Source organism: Pinus tabuliformis, chromosome J (assembly GCF_031772625.1).
Source record: "Pinus tabuliformis cultivar Carrire ecotype Pingquan chromosome J, CPIR1, whole genome shotgun sequence".
Taxonomy (NCBI): domain Eukaryota; kingdom Viridiplantae; phylum Streptophyta; class Pinopsida; order Pinales; family Pinaceae; genus Pinus; species Pinus tabuliformis.
In genome coordinates this window covers 1,368,084,199-1,368,097,503 of record NC_142295.1, presented here as the reverse complement: position 1 = coordinate 1,368,097,503, position 13,305 = coordinate 1,368,084,199, and the positions used below count along the sequence as shown (strand labels likewise).

The 13,305-nt window shown below is 38.2% G+C and overlaps 1 long non-coding RNA gene across 1 annotated transcript; it reads left to right on the top strand.

The window, feature by feature from the left end:
- The first annotated feature begins 493 nt into the window (after positions 1-493).
- Positions 494-1,588, top strand: LOC149232465 (uncharacterized). The gene is made up of 2 exons (XR_016247539.1): positions 494-1,222; positions 1,332-1,588. It is a non-coding gene; the product is annotated as an uncharacterized LOC149232465 (long non-coding RNA).
- The last annotated feature ends 11,717 nt before the right edge of the window (positions 1,589-13,305 follow it).

The window sequence follows — 13,305 nt, the reverse complement described above, 5'->3', positions numbered from 1 at the left end:
TCCTCCAACATTTGGAATTTCAAGACCTCCTACAAGTTCCTCCAACACTTGGAAATAGTTTAAGTGACCATAACTCAATTTAACTGAATTAGATTGTTACAACTGAAATTAACTCAACCTAGGCTCCTAAAATTTAAGATTCTTTGTACAAAACTCAAATTAAACAGCCCTCATCTCGAATTAACTAAGTTAATTGAGTGATAACAACTCAGTTAACTCATTCAAGTTATCTTTTGAGGTGGAATTTCGATTTTCTCCTGATTTAATTCAATTAAAAATTAAATTAAAAATTTCTCCTTGTATTTTCAAGAACAATAATATTAATATATCTCATTACCTTAACAAAATAACAAACAAAAAAATTTGTTTTATTTATTTTCAACATAATATGTCATGAGTTGCAAGCCGAATATCAAGGGTTGTATCGACATTATATTAAATCCATCGACAAGGTCTATAGTATTGACTAATAAAACAACCTCCACCGCCTTATAGTACCCTAGTTGTCAACCTTGGTTAGCGTAGATCAGTGGTGAAATAATTTTCGAGAGGTTGCATAGATTCACGCCACCTGGCGGCTCATCCCTCTCTAAGGGTTCCGAAAGCAATCCACGGTTGAGAGAGAATAGGGTTTGATCAGACGAAAACCTGAAAGGTTAGCAGTTACAGGGTAACTACCCATCCCTTCCCAGCGTTTTGTCACTCATTCCTTCCCCGACCAACGACGCACCTACCATCTGCAACTTCCGAAGAATCCCACTGATCGCAGCAACTAATTTACCATGGCTCTACACCCCACCAGGTATGGAATTCTACTATTTTTTCACATCCCAGAGGTTTTTATTGTCAATTTTGTTATTTTCCTTTCTTTTTTGGCTTATTGCTACCGTCCCGAGGTTGCCCTGAATCTTCTCTTCCAGAGTGAGTCCGGTTCTACTAGCCTCATAGGAGTTTAGAGCCTTTACTTACCCACAACCCAGGCGTCTGGCAAGATAAGAAAATTCCCAGAGGGTTTAGTTATTTGGTTTCTCTTCTTTCTTTTTACACTAAGCTTAGAGAATTCTAATCCTTGCAGAATTGACAAGTCAAGCATGGAAAAGGACAACCAATGATTTCTCAAGCAAATACTTCTCTTTCACACCTTTATTTTCTTTATAACAGTTTTTCCTTCACGAAGAGCAATCTTCCCTAACTCGAAGATTTTTCGGCATGGACTTTATAGGTACAGGTTCACTAATTCACTTTCGAGGTTCATCATTTGACTCACGCCTATGCCTCTAGGTTCCTTCCTAACAGATCTGCTTGCATGTTTTCTTTTTCTTCATTTACAGGTCCAAAGAGACATTTTACCCTGTGAAGGTTTCCAAGCTGCTCTTGGCGTACTATCTTATGCCTTATTTAAATTAGTATTTTTAGTTTTCTTTGGTGTATTTCTATGGTGCTGGAACCCTAGGGTTCTCAGGCACGGCCTCGATTCTCATTTAAAAGAATTAGCTTGTAAATAATATTCAGCTTACTATTCAAGCATGGCGTGAAAGCCCTTTGAGTTATTTAAATGGTTAAATTGTTAAAGGGTTGAATTGTTAAATTACTCAGAACATGGATATTGTTACCTGCTATAAGCGGCCCTTAACTTCGAGGAGAAATAATGTTTCTAGATTAAATGTTTATGGAATTTAATTCCCTGTTCAAGAATCAATAATCTTGTGTGTACGTATTGCTGGCTATTACAATTTTATCAGTAGTCTAATTGGTTATGATAATCATTGTGTTCTTTGTTATCAATTACTTGAAAAGGCTCTCTGTGCTCTTTCAACAGTTGTGGTCATAATGTATTCCTTGTTGTACAATGCTTTTATTTTGTTATAATTAGGAGACCGTGAAGCTAACAAATTAGGGGGCTTATGTCTGCATTGTTTCATACTTATTTGCATGGTTTCCTATAACTTTTATTTCCTAGAATATTCATAATGCATCATTTTTCATTTTTAACAATCAATATTTTCGAGAGGATACTCTCTGTTATGGGTCTTAACTATTCTTCAAAGTTTTCTTACAAGAATATATATATATATAGATATATATATATATATATTATAGCACAACTTTTTTTTAAACTACTAGGTGAGCATATATATATATATATATTTATATATTATAGCACAATTTTTTTTTAAACTACTAGGTGAGCAAATGTTACTTGTGGTACTTCCGGTTTCGCATTTATATGATTAACTGTTTGTTCTATTAATTACAATATTGCGCTCAAACCCCGTGTTGTAAGGGTTACACTGCAGTCTTTTGGTTTCTATTTAGTTACTTTACTCTGATTCTAGCCTTCCACCAATTTCACAGTCGTTCATAATTTATTTCAAAGCACACAGTTAATTTAAATTCACTTGTTCTTCTTTATTTTATGAGGAAATAGGGACTCTAGCCAAGATGTTGACTCAATTGATTCAGCCCAGGAACTAATCCTGGGCCCTTTAAGAAAATAATAAAAAGAACAACTCAACTTTTCTTTACTACCAACAATACATTAAGCCAATTACAAACACGCACACAGTTAATTTAGTTCACTTGTTCTTCTTTATTTTATATGCGGAAATAGGGACTCTACCCAAGATGTTGATGTTCACTCAATTGAGTCGGCCTAGGAACCAATCCTAGGCCCTTTAAGAAAAGAAGAAAGAGGAGAACTCAAGTTTTCTTTACTACCAACAATACATAAAGGCAATTACAAACACTACAATTTTTAACCAGAAAAGAGATCCAATTTCAATCTCTTAATCGCACATCATTTCTGATGCATCAGATCTTTTAAGCAGTCATTACAAAGAAAGAAACTAACAATACTTGTGTGTTACCTTTGTTTGAGTCTAATTGTTTGGCAACCACAAAATCACTTGAAATGCAATGCTTCTCCCAACCAAAGAGACCAGTGTTATCACTGCAACACTCTATAACACTCCATCTCCCCTAGCCTGCTTCACACCAGGTTCTTTCAATGACCATCTCACCCCACTTTCTAATTTGAGCACTTAAGCCTTAGATGGACTCCAAACTGATTTTTTTAATGATCATCTCATCCTAACCAGCTCTAGAATCCCTTAGTAATTGTAATTCTTCAGACTTTTATCCTCCTTCCTCAGGTTCTCTTCATTACCCTCTTGGCTTTCTTCCTAGGATTTTGCACATAAGTGTTCCCTGGGTGTGAGCCTCTCTAGCATTATGTCCCATTTAGGATTTAATGGTCATAGAATAATCATTATGAAATTAGTAAATAAAACAAATAAAATTAGTAAATAAAACAAATAAAACTATATTTCTTTCTCAAATGTTATTTTTCCCATTACCCATAAAGTAAAACAAAATCTTTTAACTACAATAAAAGAATATTTACCACAAAACATTACATATATAAATTCCATCACAATTCTCACTTTTTGGATATCTAATTTATTCTTTTAATAAAATATATATACTTTTTCTATCCTAACAATAAAAATTTACACTTCAAGTCCATTTTATTTATCTCAAAATGTACTTATCACCATTTTTATTTATTTATTTTAATAATAATAATAAAAAAAAAAAAAAAAAAAATTATGAAAAATTATTTTGATTTATTTATTTATTTTAATTATTATAATTTTTGTCTATAAACACTAATTTCTTTTCATTAAGTTAAACACTTCATTAAGTTAAACACTAAATTATCAATGATGACTTTGAAACCCCTTTGAAATAATTCAATTCTCTCAAATCACACATAAACCAACTACTCTAAAATCATTAATTTTATGACTCATTTATCTCAAATCACACATAAACCAACTACTCTAAAATCATTAATTTTATGACTCATTTATTTGGAAAAAAAAAATGCACAATTTCGCAATGGTTTTCCCAACCATTTGTAATCTGCCTCAATGAATTGAACGATGTCTTAATGCAAGGAATTGAACGATGTCTTAATGCAAGGAATTTTAGAGCGGATCCACTATATCATACTCTCATCTTGGTTCAAATCCAAGAGCTTTTACAAGATTCCCTTAGGGTTTCTCGTTGTGGAGATGTCCGGAGCCGCAATTATGCAGCGATTCCATCGTCGACGATCTTAGATGGACGATCCTCGTGAGACGTTTTGCTAACTGTACAACTACCCGTGCCATTCAAGGCATTGGTAGGGTTTAATCAAGGTGATCAAGCAGCACTTTTCCCTAACCCTTGTGTGGTTTGATCCTTTTGTCTTGTACGAGGAATGATCCAACCGAACAAAAAACAAAAGAAAAAACATTTGAAATGGGGACGACTTCCTCGCCACGAAACTTTTGTATGTTCTACTGGTTTTTTGAATGTTCTACTGGTTTTGTGAATGTGTTAGAAAAATTGCACAGATGAATCTAGCTAGTCAAGGTTAAACACATAGCTTTGTAGAGAAAAAACACTAAAAGAAAATCAAAAGAACAAAAAGAATGATTGATTTAGAAAATAGGTTACAATGTTCATGATATAGCAATATTGGGTGAAGATCCTAAGGTAATGCACCATAGTGGTGATCAATGAGAGGAATGAACACCTACAACAAGTTCTGGAGAGAACTAGAAAGTTTAAGAGTGAACTAGTGAGTTGTGGAGTGAAAGGAGGAGCAAATCAGGGAGTAAACCATGCAGAAAGGATCTTGCATATAGTCCCATGCTCTAACTAAGTGTCTGCATGTGCTAGTAATGAAGGTCCTAGGTGTGTAGTACCTCCAACACCCCCCGTGAACACCACTATGGGGAAAAATAGAAAATGTGCCCTCACAACTAAGGCCAAAGGTCACCCAAAATATAGTGCAACTTGTGCTGAAATTGAGGAAAGAGGGAAAACCTCGTGGGAAGAACCCCCCCTCAAAATACAATGTAATCAAAAGTAAAGAGGAAGAAAATATAGTTGCTAAGCAACTGTGTCTTTCACTTTGTGATGATCGCGCAAAGAGTGAAACTTCTGCTGAGTGAATGTCTTGGTTAATATGTCTGCAGTCCGTTTTGCTGAAGAATAGAACTGCAAATCAATGACCCGATCATGTACTATGTCTCTGATGTAGTGCATATGGATATCTATGTGCTTCGTCCACTGTCAGTGTACTGGATCCGTGCAAAATTTTAGAGTGTTCTAGTTGTCACACTAGATGACAGAGGGCCGGTGGAACTAGACGCCCAACTTAGTGAGGAAGTGTTGTAGCCACAAAACCTAAATGGTGATGTTGACAACTCCTCTATAATTAGCCTCAGCTGAAGAGAGAGCAATAGAAGCTTTCTTCTTGCTCGACCAACCGATAGGGCCACACCCTAGACTGAGTGAATATTCGGAGGTGGAATTGCGATCAATGTTGTTGCCAGCCCAATAAAAATCTATGAAGCCAAGGAGATTCAATGCAGTGCCTGCTACATAGTGAATCTCAAAGGTGACGGTGCCCTGCACATATCGGAGGATGCACTTGCCAACATTCCAGTGTAGCTCATGTGACTCCTGCATGTATCTGGAAACTGCCCCTACTGCATATGAGAGATCTGGTTTGGAGTGGGTGAGGTACAATAAGATCCCCACTAGCTTCCGGTAGAATGTATTGTCAACTAATAGAGTGTCACCTCCACCCTCAAGGCGGACCCCACATAGAAAAGGAGTCGGTGCTAGCTTGCAGTTAGTCATGTGAAATCTCTTGAGGAGATCCCGTGCATACTTAGCCTAAGAGAGTTTGATGCATGTGGCATCCTTGCTGATCTCAAGACCAAGAAAGAAGTGTAATGGACCCATGTCCGTCATCAAGAACCTATCATGCAAGGCCCTCTTGACTGCAGCAATGGCTAAAGCCGAGCTGTCAGCAATTAGGAGATCATCCACATACAAAACTAAGATAAGAAGAGAATCATGTGTCATCAAACTTACATCTTTCAAAGTTTTATGATAAAAGAAAAGAATCCATCTTCGCATACCAAGCTCTAGAGGCCTACTTAAGGCCGTAGAGAGACTTCTTCAGCCTACAGACCAAAGAAAAATCCTGAATGAAACCATGTGGCTACTTCATGTAGATCTCCTCAGATAGGTCTCCTTGAAGAAAGGCATTCTTCACATCCATCTGATGTACCTCCCACCCTTGGGTAGCCGCAATGGTAAGTGCAAGGTGTATGGAATCCATATTTGCTATTGGAGCAAAGGTCTCATCATAATCAATGCCATGCACTTGCTAGAAACCTTTGGCTACTAGCTTGGCTTTCTGTCTGGTGATTTGCCCATCTGCAGCACTCTTGGTCTTGTAGACCCATTTACATCTGACAAGTTTCCTTCCTGAAGGATGGGGGACCAGATCGCAGGTCTGGTTCTCGAGGAGGGAGTTATACTCGTCCTCCATGGTGGACTCCCAAGAGGGATGCCCAACAGCCTCAGCATAAGACTGCGGATCAAAAGACTAAACCAAATGACAATGTCGGGATGGTGTTGGTTTAGTGGCAATGAGGGCAAGAGGAGGCTCAATGAACTCTGAGTTAGTCCTCTGCGGATCAGAATTATCCCCCACAAGACCATTTCTAGCAGCTGGGTGGTCTTGTGCATATATCTCACTTAAGCTCCTTGTTCTTTGATTTATGACAGGGGAAGTTGATTCACTGCTGGAAGCCCGGTTTTGACTTGGATGTGGATCACCATATGCATGCACTGGATTTGTATCTGAAGACTTTTTCTGTGCATCTTCATGCTCTACCTTAGCATTTGCATCTGAGTGTACTGAGTGAGCATCTCGGACATGAGATAGATAAAAGGTGTCTGCATGCAGAAATTGAGGTGCATGCGAGAGACTTTACTCAAATTTGACACTTTACTCAATGATGAGCTTGTTCGTAGAGGAAATCAGGAGTCGGTATCCCTTCACACCATCAAGGTATCCAACAAAGATGCAATCAATGCTCTGTGGATCAAGAGATTTCCTCTTTTCATAGGGGATCTTGGCCCATGCTCGGGAGCCGAAAACACAGAAGTGGGCGACCTCTGGTTTAGTGTCACTCCAAGCCTCAAAGGGGGTCTGGTCCTTGATATACCTATAAGGAGATCTATTCTGGATGTAGTTATCACAATTAAGTGCTCCAGCCCATAGCTTATGAGGTAGTTATTAGCATGCATCATGCAGGAAGCCATCTCTTTGAGAGATCAGTTATTTCTCTCAACAACTTCGTTCTGCTATGGAGTGTATGGAACTGTGTGCTGCAACTGTATGACAGACTCAAGGAAAAGGTTCTAAAGTGTTGTGTTAACATATTCCCCCCCCCATTATCTGTACCAAGGGCTTTGATATTTCTCTCTGACTATGTCTCAACTAGTGCTTTGAAATCTTCAAAATGCACAAAAAATTTAGATTTGGCCCTGAGAATATACACCCAAGTATACCGTGAGAAATCATTAATAAATTTAAGCACATACCTTGCTTTGTTGATGGAAGGATGAAGAAACGGTCCCATGAGATCACTATGGATTAGATCTAGAGGAGAGGATGCTCTGTGAGTCTTGCCCATGTCAAAATTTTCTCTAGGATGTTTGCCAAGGACACACCCTTCACAAACTCCTCTGGAGAAACTTATATTTGGCAAGCCTTCCACAATCTCATGCTTGCTTAGCTATTGGATATACCTATAATTTAAGTGACCAAACCTCTCATGCCAAAGCCTACTACTATCATCAGCATGTGTAAACAATAAGGAGGATTCAGATTCAATAAATTCAGAAAATGTATATAGTCTAGCTCCGTTGTTTACCTCACCGTTGCAATTTTGGAGTTGCTATGTAGGTCATATATGTTCACTGCATCTGTAGTGAATTCCACTCTCTTTCTGGTGCCAGAATGACTGATTTGATAAACTGAAGGTAGGTTTACCAAAATTTTTGGAACATGAAACACATCTTCAAAGCTTCCATGTAAAAGTTCCACTCTACCTTTTCCGGTGACCTCAATAGGTGAGTCATCTCTCATGAGGATGAGAGGTCCTTTGCATGTATCCGAAGAGGAATAGACATCCTTTGCAGCAACCATATGATGTGATGCACCAGAATCTATAATTTGTGCATTAGGGGAAGAGTTAATTGCAACTAAAATATGAAAATTGTTACCTTTCTCGTGTGATAGATTCTCAGTTTTCTTCTTGGCGCCCTGAGGGATGTGGTCCCCAATGTTGTGCTTCTGAAGGATTTCTACCATTTGGTAAATTTGTTTCTTCATGCAGGAGGATTCCGGATGGAATCCTCGGTGACAGTAGGTGCATTTGTCTCCTTTCTTCCCTTTCTCATTTCTCGAACAGGCTGAAGGGCTTGGTGTACCCTTCCTTCTTTGGATGGGAATGCACTTTTCCCTTGTCTTTTTGCTACTGATTTTTCTGATTTGGATCAGATCTGTGATTTTTATTGTGGCTGCCATCATGCACAGCAAGTGCATGCGCCTTTGGAGTTTTGATTTTCCCCATGCCAATGAGTTTATATTTCTCAAAAGTGAGGGACTCCATGAACTCTTTGAGAGAAGGCATAGTGTAGGATTTACCTGTTGCGGACCTTACTGAATGAAATGTAGACACAAAGATGTAGTATTCTGGTCCAAGCTTTGACATAGTAGAGAGAACTGGACGACTCTCCTCCTTGGATTTGTCAATTCCACAACCTTTGAGTTGCAGCAATAGATCATTATATTTGGTGAAGAAGTCTTGAATTCTGTCATAGTTCCATGGATCCAATGAGAGTAGCTCCACTTCAAGCAACTGTCCTTTCATCTCATCCTGTTTCCTGTAGAGTTCTTCAACCTTTTTCCAAATCTCATTGGGAGTATTGCAAGTAGATAGATGAAACTGCAAATCTGGGGAGATGCACATGCATATGGATTCGTGGGCCTCATCCATGCGGTTGAGGTACTTGGATTTGTCTATGGCTGAATTGGGTTCCACTTCTACAGAGATGGTAATCCTATACAACCCTTTCTGACAAAGGTATCGAGCCATTTGGTCCTTCCATTCGTGATAGTTGTAGGGTGTTAGGATCAATGCTTTGGGAAACTCCATTTTTCTGTCGATCTTTGATCTCCAAGCTATAATTCTTGCAAAATAAAGTACTAGTGAACCTTTTATCTAGCAACCTGTGGGCTCTGATACCATGTGAATGTGTTAGAAAACCTGCAGAGATGAGTCTAGCTATTAAAGGTTGAACACACAGCTTTGCAAAGCAAAAGCACTAAAAGAAAATTGAAAGAAAAAAAAGAATGATTGATTCAAAAAATAGGTTACAATGCTCATGATATAACAATATTGGGTGAATATCCCAAGGTAATGTGCCATAGTGGTGATCAGTGAGAGGACTCAACACCTACAATAAGTTCCGGAGAGAACTAGCAAGTTGTGGAGTGAAAGGAGGAGCAAATCAGGGAGTAAATCATGCAGAAGAACTAGCTAGTTGCAGAGTGAAAGGAGGAGAAAATCAGGGAGTAAATCATGCAGAAAGGATCTTGCATGTAGTCCCATGCTCTAGCTAAGTGTCCGCATGTGCCAGTAATGAAGGTCCTACATGTGTAGTACCTCCAACTGGTTTAAGTCGTAGGAAAAATTCTGGGTTCTGAAACTTCTCTATAGAAGAAAATTTCTTGTCTATGAGAGGTGCCATCAATCCACCAGGATTGGATTCATAAAAACTACTATGAGCAAAAATTATTCAATGGAGTAATAATGCCAAATTTTATGCAACCACCTTGATGAAGAAGCATAACCTCAAATAGGGCACTTCTGACATGAAATGGGTCTAGGTAATTGTTCTAGGTACATTTTTATTGGGATTGAGTTGAAGACATACAACCCAGAAAATTTAAATATTTAATGGATTTAAAGCCTTCATGAAATTAAAGCCTTTTAACATTGGAGAATGAATTGTTCTCAGAGTTATATGTTATTTTGTTTTTGTAAATTGAGATGCTATAAGTCTAGATCCAATTTTATTCTTTATCTATGTATATTTAAAAACTAAAATAAATTAAATGTGAGATCCATATAATTCCGGGCTATTTCCATTTAATTTTAAATATATTATACACAAATCTTAACCCTCTACTATAACTACATATTAAAATATTTTTTAATTTTATTTTTTAGCATCCATCTATTAATTAATAATAAGTAAATTAAAATTATATAACTCAACTTCAAATTAAGAGGACTATCACACAAAAATGACATCCTATTTTTTGAAGCTTATCATAGAATAACAACCAAACATATATTAAAATTAATTCAAATGTATTAATATTTAGTGTATAACGACATGCTTCAAAATCTAGGTGTTACTTTTGTTAACATTTAGTGTATAATGGCATGCTTCAAAATCCAACCAAGCAAGACATAACTATTTGACTGCTAAGTCTACGAAAGCATACATACTTATACAACTATTTCACTGCTAAGTCTATGAAGACATACATACTTTACCCCCTCTCATTTTGAACATGTGACCTATTAGGAGGAAACACATGCTCTTAACCATTAGGCCCACTCAAGCTCTATAAAAGAAATACCTTCACTCTTAGCCTTCCAAATGTAGGAATTTACAGGGTAAGTTCCTCAGACAGAACACCAAAGGACACCGCTCACAAACAGATCACAGATCAATACACTAGTATTTTGACGTGGTTAAAACCCTCAAAGAGGGAAAAAGTCCACGACCTGAGCCAACGCGGCCACTTCAGGCAATTTATTAGTCAAAGAATGACAATTTACATATGCTTCTCTCATAGACGGATTACCCTACAAATGACCCTCCATGCGCTTTAAATAGAAATCAGGGACCAATCGGGTGTTAAGCCACGGATCAAGTGTCGGTAATACCGAGGAGAGAATGAACCGTCAGATCACTACATATCGTGACCGTCGAATTGTAAGTTACAAAATGTACAAGGTAAAGAAACACACTTTACCTAACTCTATACCTAACTCTATTCTAGACCAAGTTGTACTTAACTATTTCCTATGTGTCGGAATATCCTAACATACCCCCTTAAGAACAACTTGAGATAGGATTGAAGGATTTACAAATATGACACAATAGGAGAAGGAAGGAGGCACTAGAGCCTACCCCCCTTTAGTGACAACTTCCTAAACTCCAACCATAAATTGAAGTTTAGTGAACTTCGCCTCTGTGAGAGCCTTTGTAAAGATGTCTGCAACTTGATCATCTGTTGAACAATATTGCACTTCAAGAACATGGTCATGAATGAGCTTTCTGATGAAGTGCATGTGTAGTTCAATGTGTTTGCTGCGCTGATGTTGGACTGGATCTTTGCATAGTTGAATGGCACTTTGATTATCACACCAAAATGTAGTCGGATGCTGCTGCTGAAAGCCAAACTCTGACAGGATCTCACGAAGCCACAAGGATTCCTTACTAGCTTCTACGACACCACGATACTCTGCTTCTACTGAAGAAAGAGAAATGGCACCTTGTTTCTTGCAAGCTCATGTAATAGGTCCTGAACCAAGAGTGAACACATAACCTGCAGTAGACTTCCAATCATCAAGGTCACCAGCCCAATCAGAATCAGTGAAACCAACCAATAGAGGAGCTGCTTCGGCACTGTAATGAATCCCAAACTGAACTGTACCTCGAACATAACGAAGTATTCTTTTAGCTACTTTCCAATTACTTTCATGTGGGTTTTGCATAAACCGATCAACAAGGCCAACGACAAAGGAAAGGTCAGGATGAGTATGGGTTAGATACAAAAGGTTTCCTACAAGTTGACGATATAAGGTAGCATCAACTTCAGGAGAAGTACAAGTGACTGAAAGTTTGACTCCAGACTGAAAGGGAGAAGGGGCTGGCTTATAGTCTTCCATGTGAATGTGGCGTAGAATATCAAAGGCATACTTGGACTGAGAAAGGGAAATACCTTCCTTGGATTGCAAGACTTGAAGACCGAGAAAATAATGTAAGTGTCCTAAGTCTGTCATTTCAAACTTCCTTTTAAGGATAGACTTCACATGGTTTATAAGGTTGGGATCACTACCAGTCAGGATAAGATCATCAACATAAAGAACAAGAATGATAAGAGACTTGCTCACTTTCTTGGTGTAGACGGTGCTATCAGAATGACACCTAGAGAAGCCAGATTCTAAAAGAAAGTTATTCATTTTGGCATACCAAGCTCGAGGAGCTTGCTTGAGACCATAAAGGGATTTCTTAAGCTGACATACAAGGCTGGAGTTTGTTTGTATAAAGCCAATAGGTTGTTCCATATAGATTTCTTCATGCAAGTCCCCATGCAAGAAGGCGGATTTAACATCCATCTGATGGACTTCCCATTTGAAAGAGGCAGCAAGGGAAAGAACAAGGTGGATAGAGTTCATTTTGGCAATAGGGGAGAAGGTTTCCGTATAGTCAATGCCTTCAGCTTGTGAAAAACCCTTAGCAACAAGACGAGCTTTATGTTTATCAACTTTCCCATTTGGTCCATACTTGGTTCTGTAAACCCATTTGCATCTAACAAGTTTTCGTCCCTTTGGTAGAGGAACAAGATCCCATGTATCATTTTCCAATAATGAATGATATTCTTCATTCATAGCTGCTTCCCAATCTGGATGGCCTGAAGCTTCTGCAAAGGTGTTAGGATCATAATTCGCTGAAGCTTGAGCCAGTAAAGAAGAGGCTCTCTCGAACTGAGAACGTGTATGTCGTTGATCTGTAGGGTCACCGGCAAGATCACCTGCTGCATCCAGAGTAGCACGGACCCATTTTGGAAGCTGAGGAGCTGAAGGAGGATCCTGAGAAGGTGGGGGAGGACTTTCATCCTCGCTTTCATCATCTGAAGAAGAAATATTTTCAAAAGTAGAAGAGATAGGGAGAGGTGGCACATCTGCCAAACTAGACTCGCAGGCCGATATATTTTCAGCAAACTTTACATCTCTTCTAATGATAACATTTTTGGACTTAAGTGGAATAAGTCTATATCCTTTGACATCTTCAGAATATCCAACAAAAATACATTTTTCACTCTTAGGTTCTAAAGCTTTATGTTTCTCATCTGGAATATGGGCCCATGCTTCACTTCCAAAAACACGAAAGTGACTTACATCTGGTTTGATTGAGCTCCGTGCTTCTTATGGAATGATATTCTTTAAAACCTTAGTAGGAGTGCGATTTATGATGTAATTTGCACAATTAATTGCTTCTGCCCAATAATTAAGACTAAGTCCTTTAGATCGAAGCATAAAATTAGCCATTTCCTTTAAGGTGCGATTATTCCTTTCAGCT